Raw genomic sequence first — 20,405 nt, 5'->3', positions numbered from 1 at the left:
AGTAATACAACACCCGACAGAGCATAACATCATTATGGGGAGGACAACTATACTCAAGCTAAAAGCAATTCTGTCAACAATGCACGAGATCATAAAATTTAGCACCACTGAAGGGCCATGCACAGTCCTCGTGACCCTACCAAAGGAACTGCAATGTTTTGAGGTCATGTGCCCGAAAGAAATAGAACAAGAATGTAAAAAGGCACGGGTCGAGTCAACAAACAGGAAAGAAATCATCAACGAAGAATACCCGGATATCTACCGGTCAACGTCGGCAGTAAGCTCCCTGAACCAGCAAGACGCGCACTGATCAGCCTTTTAAAACAATATAAACATGTGTTCACATGGACCCCAACCGACATGGTAGGGGTAGATAGGGAAGTTATAGAGCACATGCTAATGATCAATCCGGGCACAAAGGAAGTTCAGCAGAAGAAAAGGGTCCAAGGGGGAGACCACAATAGATCAATTAATGTTGAGGTAGCTAAGCTAACAAAACCAGGGATCCTAAGGGAAGCGATCTTTCCAACCTGGGTCGCCAATCCCGTTATGGTAAAAAAGCACGACGACTCATAGCGCACGTGCGTCGATTACTCTGACCTGAATAAAGCATGCCCCAAAGATTGTTATCCCCTGCCAGAAATCGATCAGAAGGTAGAATCATTGCATGGGTTCAACTTAAAATGTTTCTTGGATGCGTACAAGGGGTATCATCAGATCTTAATGAGCAAAGAAGACGAAGAGAAGACATCCTTCTACACAGACCATGGAGCCTTCTGCTACACCAAGATGCCTTCCGGGCTACAAAATGCAGGTGAAATATATTATCGACTAGTCGATTCCATATTCGCTAAAAAAAATGGAAGGAATATTGAGGTATACGTTGACGACATGGTCATCAAAAGCCTAGATGAAGAAAAGATACTAGAGGATGTGCAGGAAACCTTCAAGACGTTAGAAAAAGTCAGGATGAAGCTAAACCCCAACAAGTGCACCTTCGGAGTAGAAGAGGGGTAGTTTTTGGGATACTATGTCACTAGGCAAGGAATACAGCTTAAACCTGTCAAGGTGGACAAGTTAATGGAGACCCTGTCACCAAGCACCCTCAGAGATGCCCAACGCCTGAATGAAAAGCTCACAACCCCAAGCCATTTCATTTTGAAATCAGCTGAGAAGGCTATGCCGCTCTTTAATATGCTCAAGGGTTGTATTGAGAATTTTTTTTTCCAATAGACAGCATCAGCGGAGGGAACACTCCAGCAAATTAAAGAGGCTCTGCATAAATTACCCACGCTAGCCAGTCCTATCCCAGGAGAAACATTGAAAATGTACCTCTCAGCTTCAGCAGAAGCCATCTCCTCTGTTTGGTCATGGAAAGAGAAGGAAGGCTGGCACCAGTCTACTTTGTTAGCCGGGCATTGTAATTATCCCACTCTCGAAAAACTAGTGCTCGCACTGATCTACGTTGTGCGACGTCTGAGGTGCTACTTCCAGGCGCACCAGATAGAAGTATTAACAAATTCTCCAATCAAAAAAATATTGCTCAAGCTAGAGACATCTGGACGTCTCGCAAAGTGGGCAATCGAGCTAGGCAAGCATGACATCAACTACCGTCCATGAATGAACATCAAAGGGCAGGTGCTCGTTGATTTATTACTGGAAATAGCCAAGGGAGGGGGGATATGAACCAGGAAGGAAAACCAGTGGTTGGGAAACCGCCAAAGGAAAGTCGTAGATGGACTCTATACAAAGATGGTGCGTCTAGCAGGGAAGGCTCAGGATCGGGCATAATGTTAACCATCCCAAAGGGGGGGGGAAGTCACGTATGCCCTCCGTTTTGATTTCCATACCTCCGACAATGAAGTAGAGTACAAGGCCTTGCTCACAGGCCTACGGCTGGATAAAAAAATGGGAGTGGAGGCAGCGGTGCCCTAACAGATTCAAGACTAGCCGCCAACCAAATCAACGGATGCTTCGAAACAAAAGATAAAAGGATGGAAAAGTATGTCAAGATAGTACAGAGGCTCGTCAAACCCTTCAAAAATTTTACCATCAAGTAGATACCAAGAAGTAAAACAGAAGGGCAGACGCCCTAAGCAAACTGGTGTTGACATTTTTTTACCACCTGTCCATGAAGGTCCTAGTGGAGGTGCTCAAAAAGAGGAGTATAGATAAGAGAGAGGTGAACATCTTGACGATAGCAAAGCGCACATGGATGACGCCATTAATCAAATACTTGCAGCATAGTATTTTACCAGATAGCCACGAAGAAGCCAGTAGAATACGGGTTAAGGCACCCTCGTATGTACTTGTGGACGGAGAATTATATCGGACAGGATTCATGATGCCTTGGCTAAAGTGTGTAGACGAGACTAAAGGTAGGGAAACACTCCAGGAGGCACACGCTGGTCAGGCAGTCTCAAACGAAGGAGCGCGTGTTTTGGCAGGGAAGTTATTTCGCATGGGTATCTATTGGGTGACCACACACCAGGAAAAGGAAGAGTTAAAAAAGAAGTGTGTAGAGTGCCAGCCATATTCCCCAGTCTAGGGGAACCCCGCGCCCCCCCCCTGACGAACATCTCCAGTCCATGGCCATTTTACGAATGGGGAATAGACATTGTAGGACCATTCCCAAAGGCCCCAGGTAAGGTAAAATACCTAATAGTCGCAGTAGACCACTTCACAAAATGGATAGAGGCCGTACCACAGGCGTGCATATCAGGGAGGAAAGTAATCAAATTCATGTGGAAGACCATCGTGACCAGATTTGGAATTACCAAGATACTCATCAGCGACAATGGGCTACAGTTTGGCGGAAACCCATTCAGAGATTGGCGCACTGACAAAGGAATCACATAGCGGTTTACGTCAGTAGCACACCCCAAGCGAATGGCCCGACAGAAGTGTCCAATAGAATGATCGTAAATGGGATCAAAAAGCGCCTCTTGAAAGCTAAGGGAAATTGGAGCGAAGAACTACCAACCATACTATGGTCATATAGGATGACACCGAGAATCGGCACACAAGAAACCCCATTCAGCTTGACATATGGCGCGGAGGAAATGCTCCCGTTAGAACTGATAGTAAGCTCGATGAGAAAAACTCACTCCAAACAGGAAACCAATTCCTAGGACTTGAGGATGAACGTGGACCTCTTGAGGAATGTCACGAACAATAAAGCGTCCGACAGGCCGCCTACAAACATAGTGTTGAAAAGTACTATAACTAGAGGGTTAAAGAGAAAGATTTTAAAGTGGGATACTATGTGCACAGGCACAAAGAGGAAAGTTGGGCTCAACTACAGGGCAAGCTAGGTCCTGCTTGGGAAGGGCCATATAAGATCGTCGAAGCCAACCACAACGGCGCATACACATTGGAAACAATGGAAAGGAGGCAGATTCCAAGGACCTGGAATGTGAGAGATTTAAGGAAGTTCCACTTTTAGTATGCCTCCTGGATTGTTCGCCCAAGGAAGAAAACCAATGCCAAAGATTCAAGGCGCTTGGAGAAACAACCTTACTCACATTAGTTAAGGTAGTAAGTTTGACTGATTATAGCAATTAGTATATTAAGATCCCTACTAATAATACTCAATATATTAACTCTGAAATACTCAGTGTATTAGGAGCAAGTTTCCAATTTATAATATTCATTGTATTAACTTTAAAATACTCAACATATTAACATGAAGTTTTTCCTTTGCTATAATTAGTGTATTAAGCCTAAATGCTCAGGGCATTAGGATAAGTTTTCTACTCACACAACTTAACGTATTAAGTCTAAATGCTTAGGACTTGGGACAAATTCCCCGTTCACAATACATAGCGTATTAAACTCAAAACACTCAGTGCACTCGCAAGGCTTAGAACAGGCCACAAGAGTTTAAATATACAGCATGCTTAAAGAATTGCAGTAACAAGCAATAATTGATAAGGTGTATAAATCAACACAAAAACCTAACAAATCGAGCAAAGCAAGATAGATAAGAGGTCATTCATATTACATGATAGCGGTTCACTACAAAAGCAAGGCCTAAGAGGTTGACGATGATAAAACTATTCACCAAAAAAACTAAGTTATAAAAGCTACAAAGTTTTTTCACACCCCAGAGGGGCAGCACACGGTACACAGTACCTCAAGAAATGACAGGTTCAACACCACTAACACCGTCCACCTATCCCAGATCACCAGAACTAGTATCAACACTGCCGCCCATATCCTTGTCATTATCACTACCTTCATCACCAATGCGAACACCAGTATTACCACCAGCAACTTCGCTGCTGTCACCGTTAATTAGCATACCATCAGGGGTCTCCTCAGCACCATCAAAAACCAAAAAGTTCATGGATGCCCTGCATGTCCAAGTCTCCCAAGCCCAACATAGACACATGATCCATGCTTGCAAAAGCAAGAAGGGCTTCATTCACACTTAACACAAAGTTCTTGCACCAACACTCGAATTGTAGGAACCAGAAATCATTTCAGACCTCAAGTTGCAATGACCAAACTCCTCCCTAGCAACAAAAGCAGCGTGACGAATGATACTCACGACGCCAGTGAACTCCGCATGCTCAATCAACTTATCCACGATCTGGATAACTCCCACACATAACATCCAATCCAGATCATATTGAGTAGCCTCGACATCCACCTGGACTCTGGCAACCAACTTATCACGATTAGCAATGTTACGCTCAAGATTTTCATTATGGATCATTAATCCCTCATTTATCTGGGTTAGGGAATCCACTTTCCTTTCCAAGGAAAATCCTACCTCTTCCATAACGGTCTTTTCAGCATCAAGCGACACACATTTCTGTTCCAAACCCTAGACATTGCTCTCAAGCTCAGAAATTTGATGCCTCAAACCATCCTCATATGTGCTACACCCCGAATGAGCAACCTCCATTTTGATAAGTAGCTAAACCCGATGGGCACCTACAATAAGATAAAACTGTTGGATAAGGTGTCTAAGTCCATAACTATTTCTGGTGTGTACTTGACCCGACCCGACATGGTCCATTTGGGTTGCATGGCACCATGCAATTGGATAGACTAAATGAGAGAAATAACACTTAGAGATTATTAATATATTATAAGTTCTAATATATTAATAATATTATTTGATTAGTTTGATCAAGAAATAATTTAGAATTAATTAAGTGATCAAAAGATAACTAATTAAATATATGGGTTGATTATGTAAATCATTCATATCTTGTATAGTGGGCTAAGAGGCTCCATGGATTATCAAGTTGGGTTCTACCCATAGGATGCTCCATGGATGCTCCATGGGAGTTACAAACCCATGGGTCATGGAAATGAAGAGTCATGACACATTAGGGTTTACATGTTTTAACCTAGATGTGTCAACACTATATAATAGTCCCATTCTCCACAAAATCGGCCACACTATATGAAACAAGAGGGCTAGGCCGATTTCAAGGAGTGTGTATTATCTCAAAAGTCTTTCCAAGAGCATTTGGTGTTGTGTGAATCATTTGAGGCATCACACTTGGGGTGCTAGGCTTACAAGGTTTCAAGGAACATAAGCAAGAACAAGGTAAGTTATTCTATCTTTCATTCAAGTTAAAAGTTGTTCCGCATGTATGCTAGATAGGAATATAACCTTGGAATTCAACTTTGCATGGTAATTAGACTAACATAGATCCAAGGTTATTAGGGTTGCATGTACACTTAGGAAGTGTTAGAATGCTAAAAAACCTTTAGTGGTATCAGAGCCTAGGCTTGGTTGTTTGTTATTTGTGCTTAAAGTTGAAAAAAGTCGAAAAACTTGCTGTCTGCCTGATGAACTCACCGAGTCCATGGGGAGACTCGCCGAGTTCACTTGTATCTTCAACCTACTCGCCGAGTAGGTTCATGCACTCGGCGAGTAGGAGCCACAGAGTGCAGATTTTCGACTTTAGTTGCTGGAAATGGACTAGAAACATTACCTTGAACTGTTTTGGTACTTGAAAACTTGCTTTAGATGGTGTAATGTCATTACTAATTCATTTACAACAACTAGTTATCAAAATTACAAAGTTTAAGTGTGATTTTGATTCATGAAAGTGTTCATATTCATGTTCTTGATCTTATGATGTTTAGATGATCATAGGAATTATTTGTAAATTATGTGGTAGATTAATTCTTGATCAAAATGTGTTTTAATGGAGTCCATAACTTGTCCTCAAGTTATGGAAAACCAAAAGTCACTTGGATTAAAAACCATTAAAAGAACACAAGAGTTAGAAAAATGAAGAGTATTCATTTTATCACTCTATTAAAATCATAAGTTACAAGAAATGAAAAGTTTTGAAAGTTTACAAAACTTGCCCTCAAGTTTTGGAACAAGTAAAGTCAAGTTAAAACTTCAGTTCCAACCCTTAGAATTTTAAAAGTTAAAATTCAACCCTTATACTTATATTATTATGATTTAATAATTATATATATATATATATATATATATATATATATATATATATATATATATATATATATATATATATATATATATATATGTATAAGAACAAAGTCGTCTTACCGCTAGTACGCCACATTCATGAAGCCGGTCTATAAGGTGGGTATAAGGTTGTTGCCTATAAAATAGCATCTTAATGGGTGTCCACTCTCACCCACCGCTTGCTTGACTGGTGGAGGGTCGTTAGCCGAACGGGTAAGACAAGGACTTATAAATTCTCATTTAAACTATGATGAATATTATAAAGTAACTAAACGTTTTATTAAATTCCCAATCTTAGTTACTTTAGGAAAAATGTGAATAAGGTGCTAATCCATGAAATTACACTTTACGCTTTGTTTAAGTCGTTGGTGGAGCGTGTGTGGTTAACCGGCACACTAACTTGGACATAACAAGGTAGGTAAAGGGTGACTTAAGGTTTATTATAGTATCGATGGAGCGTGTGTGGTTTACCAGCACATCGATTGAGTGATAAACTTTAAGGGTACCAAGTGATTTGCATGGTTATTTCACACCTCGTTTTGTGATCCTCGGTATCCCAGTCACATAACTTGGAGGGCACACTCGAGATTGAAACATGCCTTTGAAAAGTTCATTGAATCTTAAAGAATCTAGGAATTTCTAAGAACCAATCAAAAACCTAATATTTAAATATTTCGGTTTTCGTGGTGGTAATTGGTGAATCGTCATTCACCTACCTTTCAAATATGTTATAGCTTGGATTACGACATACCTCTTCTAAGTTATAATATATTGTGATTGGATCCTAGCCTTAATATTACATTTGGGTGTTTTATTAAGAACTCTCTTAATATCTAAACTAATCTTGTTCTCTTCTTTCAGATGTCTTCAAAAAATGCTGCTTCTGGCTCTAATCCTAATGGCTCCTTTACCCTTATGAACTTGTGTGGGAAAGTCACCTTTGATGGATCCAACTTCAATGAGTGGATCAGAAACATCAGGATGATTACCCGCTACGAGGACAAAGAATATGTCCTTGACAAGGAGCTTAAGGATATTGATGAGACCACTGCAACTCCTCAGGAGATCGCTGACTTTCAGGCACATGAAAGAGATGCTACCAAAGTGGTGTGCATCATGTTGGCCACAATGACAGCTGAACTCCAGAAGTCCTATGAGGATTTCTACCCTTATGAAATGCACCAAGATCTGATGGAAAGATACCATCAAAGTGCACGACAAGAGAGGTATGAAATCATCTGCTCCATGATAACAACCATGATGAAGGAGGGGGAATCCGTCACGACTCACATGCAGAAAATGCAAAGGTATGTGAATCGATTGCTGAAGTTTAATGTGAACTTCCCTGAGGAGCTTGCAATAGATATCATTTTCCACTCCTTACCATCGTGCTATGATCAATTCCGCATGACATATCACATGAATAAGGAAGAAGTCACACTCAGCAAACTTCAGGAACTTCTCAAGACTACAAAAATAGGTCTTAAGGGGAAGTCGGTTGTTAACCCTCCTACTCCAAACTCAACTCCGGTTTTGGCAATCGGGAAAAGTCGAGGGAGGAAGAGAAAGAGCTCTTCGAAGGGTACCAAGGCTCGGACCCTTGATGGCTCTTCTTCAAGTGGAACCAAGAAAGGTTTCATCACTCCTTCTTCTGACCTAAAAGAGGCTGAATGCTTTTATTGCCATGAAAAGGCTGATTGGAAGCAGAAGTGCCCAAAGTACCAGCAAGATGTGAAGGATGGGAAAGTTAAACCCAACCATGTAGGTATTTACACTATCTTATCTAATAACTCACCCCATTCTAAATCTTGGGTCCTTGATACAGGTTATGGTATTCATATTTGTTGTGACTTGCAGGGACTAAGAAGAACTGAGAATGTGGAGCAAGGAAGAATAAACTTGATCATGGGGAATAGGAAAGCTTCACCTGTCACCAAGATTGGAGTTTATACTTTATCGCTAAGTAGTGGGTTTAGTTTAGATTTGAATAAATATTGTTATTCGCCAGGAATGGCAAGAAATATTATTTCCTTTCATGCTTTTTACAAACAAGGGTTTACCTTTTCATTTAATAATGAAGTTGGTTCTATTGATGCTTTCTTTAATAATGTTCTTTATTTTAAAGCATTACCCTGTGATGGTGTGTATGAAGCTGTATATGTTGTAGATAACTTAGGAAATAATGTTTTGTGTATTGATTCTATTAATAATAATAACTTGGATAAAGGATCATTATGGCATTGTCGTCTTGGACATATAAGCAAGAAACGCATAGGCCAACTCCAAAAGGATGAAGTCTTGGAGTCGTTTGACCTAAAGTCAGATGATAGTTGCGAATCATGCTTACTTGGAAAAATGACAAAGTCACCCTTCACAGCCTCGTGTGAAAGGGGTGAAGGTTTGTTGGACCTAGTACACACGGATGTGTGTGGACCATTCAAACATGCCACAAGAGATGCTAATCGTTATTATTTGACTTTTACTGATGATTACAGTAGATATGGATATGTCTACTTAATCAAGCATAAGTCAGAGACTTTCGAGAGGTTTAAGGAATTTAAACTGGAAGTCGAGAATCAATTGGGCAGGAACATTAAGATGCTTCGATCCGATCGAGGTGGTGAGTATCTTAGTTCAGAGTTACTCGACTATCTTATGGAATGTGGGATTATCTCACAATTGACACCTCCCAGGACACCACAGTTGAATGGTGTGGCTGAGAGGGGTAATCGAACCTTTTTGGATATAGTTCATTCCATGATGAGTCGAGCTTCGCTCCCAATCTCTTTATGGGGGTATGCCTTAGAGACTGCCGCCCATATCCTTAATCTAATCCCTACAAAGAAAGTTGCCAAAACTCCTCACGAGATGTGGACTAATAAAGTACCCAAACTAGACCACATCAAGATTTGGGGTTGCGAGGCTTTCGTGGGATGCGAGACTCATGATAAGCTCGAACCCCGAAGCGAGAGGTGTATTTTCATCGGCTACCCACAGCAATCCTTTGGTTACCTCTTCTACAGACCTAGTGAAAATGTGGTCTTTGTAGCTAGGAGGGCTTTCTTTAGAGAGAGAGAGTTTATAAGCCAAGGAAACAATGGGAGGCAAGTTGATCTTGAAGAAATTCAAGATTCAAGCGGTGAAGGACCTTCAAACCCTAGCACTAAACTTGAGGAGGAAACTCTTGTTGAGCCAATTGACAAGTCTGTACCTCTGAGGCGTTCCACAAGGGTTAGGAATTCTCCTGAGCATTACTATAGATTCCATATTACTACAGAAGGAGTTACACTTATTAGCGATGAGACACTGATAGGTCTGGATGAACCTAACAGTTACGCGGAAGCCATGGCAGGCCCTGAGTCAGCCAAGTGGAAAGAGGCAATGGATAGCGAGATACAATCCATGTATCACAATCAAGTTTGGAACTTGGTTGAAAATGTACCAGGTCGTAAGACAGTAGGGTGCAAATGGATCTTCAAGAACAAGACCGACATGGATGGTAATGTACACACTTATAAGGCTAGACTGGCTGCAAAGGGGTTCTCTCAAATTCCTGGAGTGGATTATGATGAGACCTTTTCTCCAGTAGCCAAGATTAAGTCTATTAGGGTTATGTTAGCCATAGCTGCATTTCATGACTATGAAATTTGGCAAATAGATGTCAAAACCGCTTTCCTTAATGGAAAATTAGCTGAAGACTTTTACATGAGTCAGCCAGAAGGTTTTGTCAGCAACGAGTACCATAATAGAGTGTGTAAGCTTGAGAAATCCATTAATGGATTGAAGCAAGCACCTCGCAGATGGAATCTTTGCTTTTATGAAAAGGTCAAGGAATTTGGCATTTCTAGGAGTGAAGATTAATCTTGTGTGTATGTCAAGGCTAGTGGGAGTATAGTTAGCTTTTTGGTATTGTATGTGGATGACATACTACTCATAGGAAATGACATCCCAACTCTGCAGGAAGTTAAGTCCTAGCTTGGGAAGTGTTTCTCTATGAAGGACCTAGGAGAAGCTGCCTATATTCTAGGGATAAGGATCTTGAGAGATCGGAGTAAAAGAATAATTAGGCTTAGTCAGAGTACCTACTTGGATAAGGTGCTGAAGAGATTCGGCATGCAGGACTCCAAGAAAGGAGAGTTACCCATCCAGAGTAACGCCAGATTGAGTAAGACACAAAGCCCTAGCACTGAGGCTGAGATACCAGAAATGAATCGAATACCTTCTGCTTTGGTTGTAGGATCGATCATGTATGCTATGACGTGTACTCGACCTGATGTAGACTTTGCCCTAAGCATGGTTAGCAGGTATCAGGGGAACCCTGGCAAGGCACACTGGACTGCGGTAAAGAATATCCTCAAGTACCTACGGAGGACTAAGGACTGGGTCCTTAGCCTCGGTGGGAGTAATGACTTGAGAGTTGTAGGGTATAGTGATGCTAGCTTCCAGACTGATAGGGATATTTTCCGCTCTCAGTCGGGTTGGGTCTTTACCCTAAACGGAGGAGCAATTTCTTGGAAGAGTTCCAAGTAAGAGACAGTGGCTGATTCAACTTGTGAATCAGAGTATATTGTAGCTAGCGAGGCGGCAAAGGAGGCAATATGGCTGAAGAACTTCATTGGAGACCTTGGAGTTGTACCAGCTATTAAAGAGCCAATGGAAATTTTCTGTGATAGTGAAAGCGCTGTTGCCTTATCCAAGGAACCAAGGGATCACGGGAGATCCACACACATCGACAGAAAATACCATTTTATCAGACATCAAATAGAAGAAGGACTCCTCGTGGCAAAGAGGGTATCATCAGATGAGAATCTGGCAGATCCCCTCACAAAGGGACTGACTCGGGTTAAGCATCTCCAGCATGCTCGGAGCATAGGGCTGAAGGATGATCTAGATTTAGTAGTTAGATAACCTCGAAATTTGTAATGTGTAATTGACATTAGATGATGAATAAAAAGTGTTTTATTTATGAGTAAAGTGTTGCTATCTCTTGTCGATCGTTTACTATATTTCTTTTGCATGTTTTGACTTCCAGAATAATTTTTGATTGGAATAACATATTATTCAAATCTCCACAGTCGGTCATATGTCGGAAGTAGGTATGAATCAAGACTGTCATGTTTGGTTGTAGAGGTCTAAGGTGTTGGACAAGGCTACAACAATCATGAGTGCTCATAAGTTCTGAGCATTGGACTCAACCCACGCTCACTGGAATCACTTCATGGAATCTAGAGATATGATTAGTTACTTACAAGTTGGTAACGCATTGATTATACAAAAACGCATTGGTCACTCGATGTTATAAAACATGCTTTTGTGTGTAATTAAATGAGTGGTAGAACAAACATATGAGTCGAAGTTTATCTGTTCCTTCTTGGATTAGAAGTTGATATCTGGGCCCCTTGATGATTTTGTTTTGACCTATGTATCGGGCCCGGTCAGAACTAAGTTGATGTGTTCAATTAAGTTCTTTGTCAAACAAATCGGAAATCGGGAAACAAACTGCTGGACAATAAGTAAGACATTGTTCCATGTATTTGTCCAGCTGATATCTAGAACGGAGGATTATATGATGCTTATCTTAAATGGCGTACCATCATCTTCTCAGTTCCAAGAAACCTTGAAAGAGCTACGATTGCCAGTCGGTTCCTGAAGTACCCGAGTTATAGTTATTAGACTTATCCAAGTGGGAGACTGTTGGATAAGGTGTCTAAGTCCATAACAATTTCTGGTGTGTACTTGACCCGACTCGGCATGGTCCATTTGGGTTGCATGGCACCATGCAATTTGATAGACTAAATGAGAGAAATAACACTTGGAGATTATGAATATATGATAAGTTCTAATATATTAATAATATTATTTGACTAGTTTGATCAAGAATTAATTTAGAATTAATTAAGTGATCAAAAGATAACTAATTAAATATATGGGTTGATAATGTAAATCATTCATATCTTGTATAGTGGGCTAAGAGACTCCATGGATTATCAAGTTGGGTTCTACCAATAGGATGCTCCATGGATGCTCCATGGGAGTTACAAACCCATGGGTCATGGAAATGAAGAGCCATGACACATTAGGGTTTACAAGGTGTAACCTAGATGTGTCAACACTATATAATAGTCCCATTCTCCACAAAATCGGCCACTCTATATGAAACAAGAGGGCTAGGCCGATTTCAAGGAGTGTGTATTCTCTCAAAAGTCTTTCCAAGAGCATTTGGTGTTGTGTGAAGCATTTGAGGCATCACACTTGGGGTGCTAGGCTTACAAGGTTTAAAGGAACATAAGCAACAACAAGGTAAGTTATTCTATCTTTCATTCAAGTTAAAAGTTGTTCCCCATGTATGCTAGACAGGAATATAACCTTGGAATTCAACTTTGCATTATAATTAGACAAACATAGATCCAAGGTTATTAGGGTTGCATGTACACTTAGGAAGTGTTGGAATGCTCAAAACCCTTCAAAAACATGGCTTACGCAGCAGCATAGGACATGTTGTGGGACAGGGCAGGACTGCCCCCATGGCTTCCATATTAGAAACAAAAGCGGGTGGAAATGCATGGCGTGCGAAATCCACCGCATTTTCACGAACAAATAGATTAGAATCATTTTTAAGACTCCAAGAGCGAACAAATATGTTGGACCTAGAAAAATCCCTGGAGATCTCCTTGCGGGGAGGGGTATGGCGCTACTCAATGTTACCAGAACCCCTAAGGGGAGAAAGACCAGAAGGAGTTTGAGGAACAGCTTGGATTAGAACTTCAGGCTGCTTAGTCGCCCCTTGATTCCTCTCATACTATTGAACGTCATCATCAGGAATCACAACAATTGCTTCCGACGTTGAATATATCAAATTCAGGAGACGAGTAGAGTTGAGCCTCGACTTTAAGTCGCTTAGCAATGTTAAAAGCACCGGTAACCACCTCACCCATGGCCAAAACGACTTTCCTTTTGGCCTACATATGACAGACGTCTCAAATTATATGATCCTTGCTATCTTCAACCACCTCCATGGAGCTGGAGTAAGCACCAAAAGGAGGGGCGACAGTCGAGATAGGGCGGGCGGTAAAAGGGGTTTCCTTAACTGATGCCGATGCCCTTCAGTCACGGGTAGGGCAGGAGTAGCAGTAGTTAAAGCAAGCTGGTAGATACAGTGGGGAGGAGGGAGATTGCCGACCAAGTCTGTCTCCCGATGCTCTAGTTTTCCACAATAGCATTTCCGCAATCATCCATAGACAGTGGGGACTCGACGCCTGCACAAACACCAACGCACCAGAAAAGCATGCAACCAACAAAATTATGAACTTGTTAATCTGATTAAAGAAAGGGGGTGGTAAGAGATCGAGTATGTACGATAGAAGCACTTACCATTAAAAATAGAGAAAAAGGCTGCCATATTCCCCCGTTTCCGCAAGAGGGGCTCACCCCCACACCAGGAAGCAGTGCTTCAGAATAGTCCTCAGGGGCGACATGGATACTCTTCAAAAGATCGACGATGACCTGGTTATGAGGAAAAAACTTGGGAGTGATGTCAGCAAAGGAATTCACACAGTACTGACTGCTACCCAACAAGCCTTGGTTGACCGACAACCATTTGTCCTGCCAGTTTTTGGGAGTCCTATAGTCAGGGATCAAGGTATGTCCTCACCATCACACAGAGAAAGTACACTTATCAATGGTGCAGCAGAACCTGAAGAAATACTTGAAGAAGAAATTGTTGGGTTTTGAGCATTCTAACACTCCTAAGTGTACATGCAACCCTAAATACCTTGGATCTATGTTTTCTCTATTATACATGCAAATAAGAACTTCCAAGGTATTATCCTAATCTAGCATACAAAACAATAACTATAGCAAGATAGAATACATACCTCTTTGGTGTAGAAAGTCTTCATGAAGCTTGAGTGCCAAGTGCCCCAAGTGTGACACCTCAAATGGTTCACACAACACCAAATACACATGGATTAACTTGAGAGAATTCTACACTTCATGAAATCGGCTAGCCCTCTCTAGAATAATACTAGTGCCGATTTTGCCAAGAATAATATCTTTATATAGTGTTACAATTAGGGCAAACCCTAATTGTCATGACTTTCCATTTCCTTGGATCCATGGGTTCAAATACACCATGGAGCATCCATGGACCATCCTATGGGTTTTAGCCCAACTTGATTATCCATGGAGCATTAGCCCACTATACAAGTATGGATGATTTACACAATCAACCCATATATTTAATTAGTCTTCTTTTGATCACTTAATTAATCCTAGATTAATTCTTGATAAATACTAATTAAATAATCTTATTATTGTTATTATTAATATACTAGAACTTTTAATATATTAATAACCATAAGTGTCTTATTTCTCTCATTTAGTCTATCCAAGTGAATGATGCCATGCAACCCAAATGGACCATGCCGGGTCGGGTCAAGTCTTACCAATTATAGTTATGGACTTAGACATTAATCCAACAGTCTCCTACTTGGATAAGTCTAAAAACTATTATTGCGTATGACTTCAGGAACCAACTGGCAATCGTAGCTCTCAAAAGCTTCTGTCGAACTCTGACCTTGTAGATGAACTCTGACCTTTGTCAGTGACTTGTCCATTAGATAAGGGATCATATATTCCTTCATTCTAGATATCATATGGACTGAGACATGGATTATAATCATTCTCTCTGTCCATTTGTTGTTTCCCGATTTTTGATTTATGACGACTGACTAATTGAACAAATCAAATCAGTCCTGGCCCGGCCGAGCACTTCCATTTGTCATCATCAAATCATCGAGGGGCCCACAGATATCGCTTTTATCCCGAAGGTAAAAGGAACGGATAAACTTCGACTCATATGGCTTGTTCTACTACTTGTTGAATCATACACAAAGGCACGTTTTATAACACCGAGTTACCGTATGCGTTTACGTGCAATCAATGTACTATCAACTCATAGTAACAACTCATATCTCTAGGTTTGAAGAATATAAGATATTATCGTCTCATGATCACTCGTGATAAAATCCATGAAGTGATTCCAATGAGCGCGGGTTGAATCCAATACTCAGAACTTATGAGCACTCATGATTGTTGTAGCCTTGTCCAACACCTTAGACCTCTACAACCCATCATGACAGTCTTAATTCATATCTACTTCCAACATATGACCGACTGTGGATGGTTTGAATAACTTATTCATTCCGGAAGAATAACCCAGTTTATTCGGGATGTCAAAACATGGAAAATGAAACACAATAATAATTGAATCCAATATGGTATCAACCCTTTGAACATAAATAAAACACCTTTTATTTATCACCATATGATTACACATTATTCATTGTATACTGTTTCAGCTATCAACTTTATTCTTGAATTTAAAACAATAGTTGTCCCATGCTCCAAGCATGTACACTATGTTTTCTTAAACACTAGTCATGCCATACACCAAGTATGCATACTATGTTTGTCTATGATCTTTACTTTGTGAACTAGATCAATTGAACATAACTTCAATGATTCTCTTTTCACACTCCCAAATCCTTACTACAAATGCAAGAATTCCAAATTCATGCCATTTACTGAAATCTGTTAGATTCTAAACTTATATGCATTGATCCTCTTGTAATGATTATGCACAAAGTCATAAAGACTTGACAACAAACTTTACAGAGTATTCCAAAGGAGATAAGCTCCTTGGAAACATCCTTCTTGCATTAAGTTTCCTTAATCTTACACAGATTGAAAATTCTAACTTTGAAACATTTCCAGATTCCATTTTGACTATCACTTCTGAACAAGAGTTGCCTCCTTCCAGATTATGTCAATATGGTCCTTCCAGAATTATCACTATACTTCCAACTGTCCTTGAGCAACCAATCTTTGGTAAACCTTAGATTGTCCTCGACAATTGTTTAATCATTTTAGTCATATCCAGTTCTAAACCTTTTCCCTTCTTAATGCCCCAGGCATTTGGAAAATTTTAGAACGGATGATTATAGCACATGTAATCGATCCTATATCTGAAGCATATGGGACACGATTCATGATGTCTCACATAAAGACTAAACCAGTCTTTTGCTATAACATTTCCATTTTTATTTGCCATGTTCTCATAATTCAGATTATGAAAAGGGATGCCGTAATCATAATCGAATTTTAGAACGCAAATAATGGATCCATATACAGAATTTCCTTATGTTGAGCCATTCCAACATGAAATTCATATATATATATATATATATATATATATATATCCTTGACTAAATGATTAAAACCTCACGATCTAAGCTTATAGATTTGAGATGAAGTATAATTTCCTCTCCCTTAATTATAGCAAAACAACTTTTTCCCAATTGAAACGTTTTGTTTTCTATAATTAACATTGCTAACTTGCAATACTTATCATAATTATCATGCTCCCACTAACATGATGATTATTAGCATAACACTTATGCTCAGAAATCAGCTGACTTTCTTACCAAGGTTCAGATTTCTGATACTAGATTGTTTTGATAAGACTTTATCAAAATCATACACCTTCCCTTAGATAGCACACTTGTGTATCTAAACAATTATGAAGAGGGATGCCGTAATCATAATGTTTAGACCTTTTTGCCACTTCTCACAAGTCCATGTTAGTGTGCCGGTTAACCACACGCGCTCCACTAACGACTTTGAGAATGCAAATATCACAATTGCTATCTAGCTAAAATCTACTTAGTGAAAGTGTTTCCTCACCATCATTTTCATGAATCAGAGAGAAACCTTATGACACTTAGATTTAATGGTGTATGTGTTCTTATCCATGTGAATTGTCAAAACCATAATCACAAGACAAAGATAATGACAAATCCAAACTCATATGGACCGAACTCAATCTTAACTTCTTGCCACCTGGCAGCTCAAGGGCCTGCCATTGCTTCCAAGTTGTTGTGCAACAAATTGAGAACTCTAAGAACTCATATGCAAAACCAACTTTAACTGGAATGGGCACAGAATATGTCAACACGATAGGTTATGAACCTCAAGTCGTGTGCTAGGGAAAACCTTCAAGTTTTGTTCTTGATTAGTTCTTGAGACTTTCAAGACCTTTAAGACTCCCACTGTCCTCTTGACCTATAAGACTCCCTTATCAAATATCCAAGAGATAGTGTGGATTCTAATCAAGACAAACACTTCACACAATTGGCCTAAGTTGGTTCTTTGTTTTATCCAAAACATCACAACTTACCAATTTCAAATGTACTAGAGTAGAAAACTTTTACTCTTACATTTGATAAGTGTTTTAAACCTTCTTTAAGACATGTCACTCAAGTTACAATCTTGGAGTATGACTCTAAGAATTGTATTGGAACGAAGTATGACTCATCTTCTTGATTTAACCATTTCAACAATTCAAGATCCCTCTTCTTAGTCATAAGAATGCACTAAGACTTCCTTAGAGAACTAATTGTGCTATGGTTTCTTAATCATTAAGATGATCACAAAACTGATACTAAAGTACTCTCCCATCTTTTCAGATTTGAGAAACTTTTAACCTTCTGCCTTATTTGATTCTTCTTATTCGCTCTGCCATACATTCGAACTTTTTCCAATGTCTCAGAGTTACACTTAAGCTTGTAAGTATAATCATATTTACTGAGCTTTAGTAAACTATGACGAATAGTCTTATCAAACTTTTGTGGTGGACTTAATCAGTGCACAAGAATGTGTACTCGATCCTTTAGTCCTTTACTTGACTCACACATCCATGTGAACAAGTAATTAGTCTTAATTTTTCCAAAACTTGAAAGTTCTCATTCATCATGCTATACAACTTGCATGATTCCAAGTTCCGGTCCAATTGAAACTTGGGTGATGAGAATCTTTCCTTATTTGGTGAATCTAGACATTACCACAGATGAAAGAATCAATTTCATATTTCCACTCTTGTTATTATTGGAATCATATAAGCAACAATTTTTTCTCAAATGCCATTGTAAGGATATTTTAAAATAAATAAAATCTAAATTTTTTCTTTTATTTTAAAACTTTGCGGAAAAACTTATCCTTACAATCCATATGAAAACTTGTTGTTATCTATTCCTAAGCAATATCTCATAACTCCTAAGAAGTAGCTCAAGAATCCGATCTTCAAACTATGCGATAGAAATCCATCTACGCGAACAGATTCAACATATTCTTTCTTTAAGTTTCTTCACTTTTCTTTGATTCTTAAAACATCACCATGTGACCTAGTCACATCATGTATCAAGAATCTCAGAATAGAAACTTAACAGAGTTAGATAGTGGACTTTACCTGAAGTAGAGTCAAACTTATTGAGTTTAACATCCTTAGGTAAATTTGGCAGCTTCACAACCAATGCCCCTTCCTTTGGCAATCTAAACATATGGACCCTTTGATAATGGTACACGAGACTATCCAGACTTAGCTTTTCTCTTTACCATTTGGTCAACCGAGTTGACTATGGCCGATCCCTTTCCATTGGGAAGAGAATGCTTTCTGGGATTTCCTGTGTCACTATTGTCAATGTCCATCAAGTTTTAAGGAAGTTGACCTTAGATAAGATCATTAAGGGTCTTGTCATAGTCTTTTTCATAGGTGTCCCAAAGGAACTCACTATGTGACTTAGAAAGTGATTGAACCACAAACTTTCTCAAGACTTTGACACCCAACTCTCCCGGCTTGTCAATATGTGACTACATCTCCAAGATGTGATCACACCTAGACCTTGCCTTGCCAATAGGGCTTGAGTGACCTTAAACTTTTCAAGAACTTGTGGGTTAGGGAGATTAGTTGGAGGAGGAGAAAGAAGTATGATATCCATGGGACATCATCTTCATTAGGAAACCTTGTTTCAAGAGATTTGGGAAGATCATAGGTGCCTAAACCAGACAACTTTTTGGGAGATATTCAAGATAGTTGATTTAAAGTCCTTAATATGACACCCAATATGAAATATTAAGGCTAGGACCCAACAAACTATTTTATAACTTAGAAGAGGTATGCCGTAATCCAAGCTATAAAATATTTGAAAGTAGGTGAATGACGATTCACCAATTTCCACCAAGATAAACGAAATGTATTATTAGGTTTTAATTGGTTTTGAAACTCCTAGATCTTTGAGATTCATTGAACTGTTCAAAGGCATGTTTCAATCTTGAGTGTGCCCTTCAGGTTTTGTGACTGGGATGCCGAGGATCACAAAACAAGGTGTGAAGTAACCATGCAAATCACTTGGTACCCTTAATAAATTACCCCTCAATCGATGTGCTGGTTAACCACACACGCTCCATCGATACTATGATAAATATTAAGTCACCTTTTACCTACCTTGTTAAGTCCAGGTTAGTGTGCCGGTTAACCACACATGCTCCACTAACGACTTAGACAAAGTGTAAAGTGTAATTTCATGGGTTAGCACCTTATTCACATTTTTCCTAAGTAACTAAGATTAGGTATTATTAAGAGTTTAGTTACTTAGTATTATCATTAATACTTTTAATGAAGGGAGAATTCTAGTCTTGTCAAACCCGTTCGGCTAACGACCCTCCACCAGTCAAGCAAGCGGTGGGTGAGAGTGGACACCCATTAAGTTGCCATTTTATAGGCAACAACCTTATACCCACCTTATAGACCGGCTTCGTGAATGAGGCGTACTAGCGGTAAGAACGACTTTACTCTTATACATATATATATTATTAACTTATAATATTATAAAGTATAAGGGTTGAATTTTAACTTTTAAAATTCTAAGGGCTAACTTGGAATTAAAGTATTCATAAGGAAAACTTTTCAAATTCCAAAACTTGAGGGCAAGTTTTGAAACTATTCAAAACTAATTAATTCCATAACTTATGTGTTTAAAGTAGTTTTAATCCAAAAACTCTTCAAGTTCCATAACTTGAGGACAAGTTATCGAAGACTTTAAAC

The sequence above is a fragment of the Lactuca serriola genome, chromosome 3, assembly GCF_051521515.1.
Source record: "Lactuca serriola cultivar US96UC23 chromosome 3, Lser_US96UC23_V15, whole genome shotgun sequence".
NCBI classification, from domain to species: Eukaryota; Viridiplantae; Streptophyta; class Magnoliopsida; order Asterales; family Asteraceae; genus Lactuca; species Lactuca serriola.
This window is presented reverse-complemented; position numbering follows the sequence as displayed.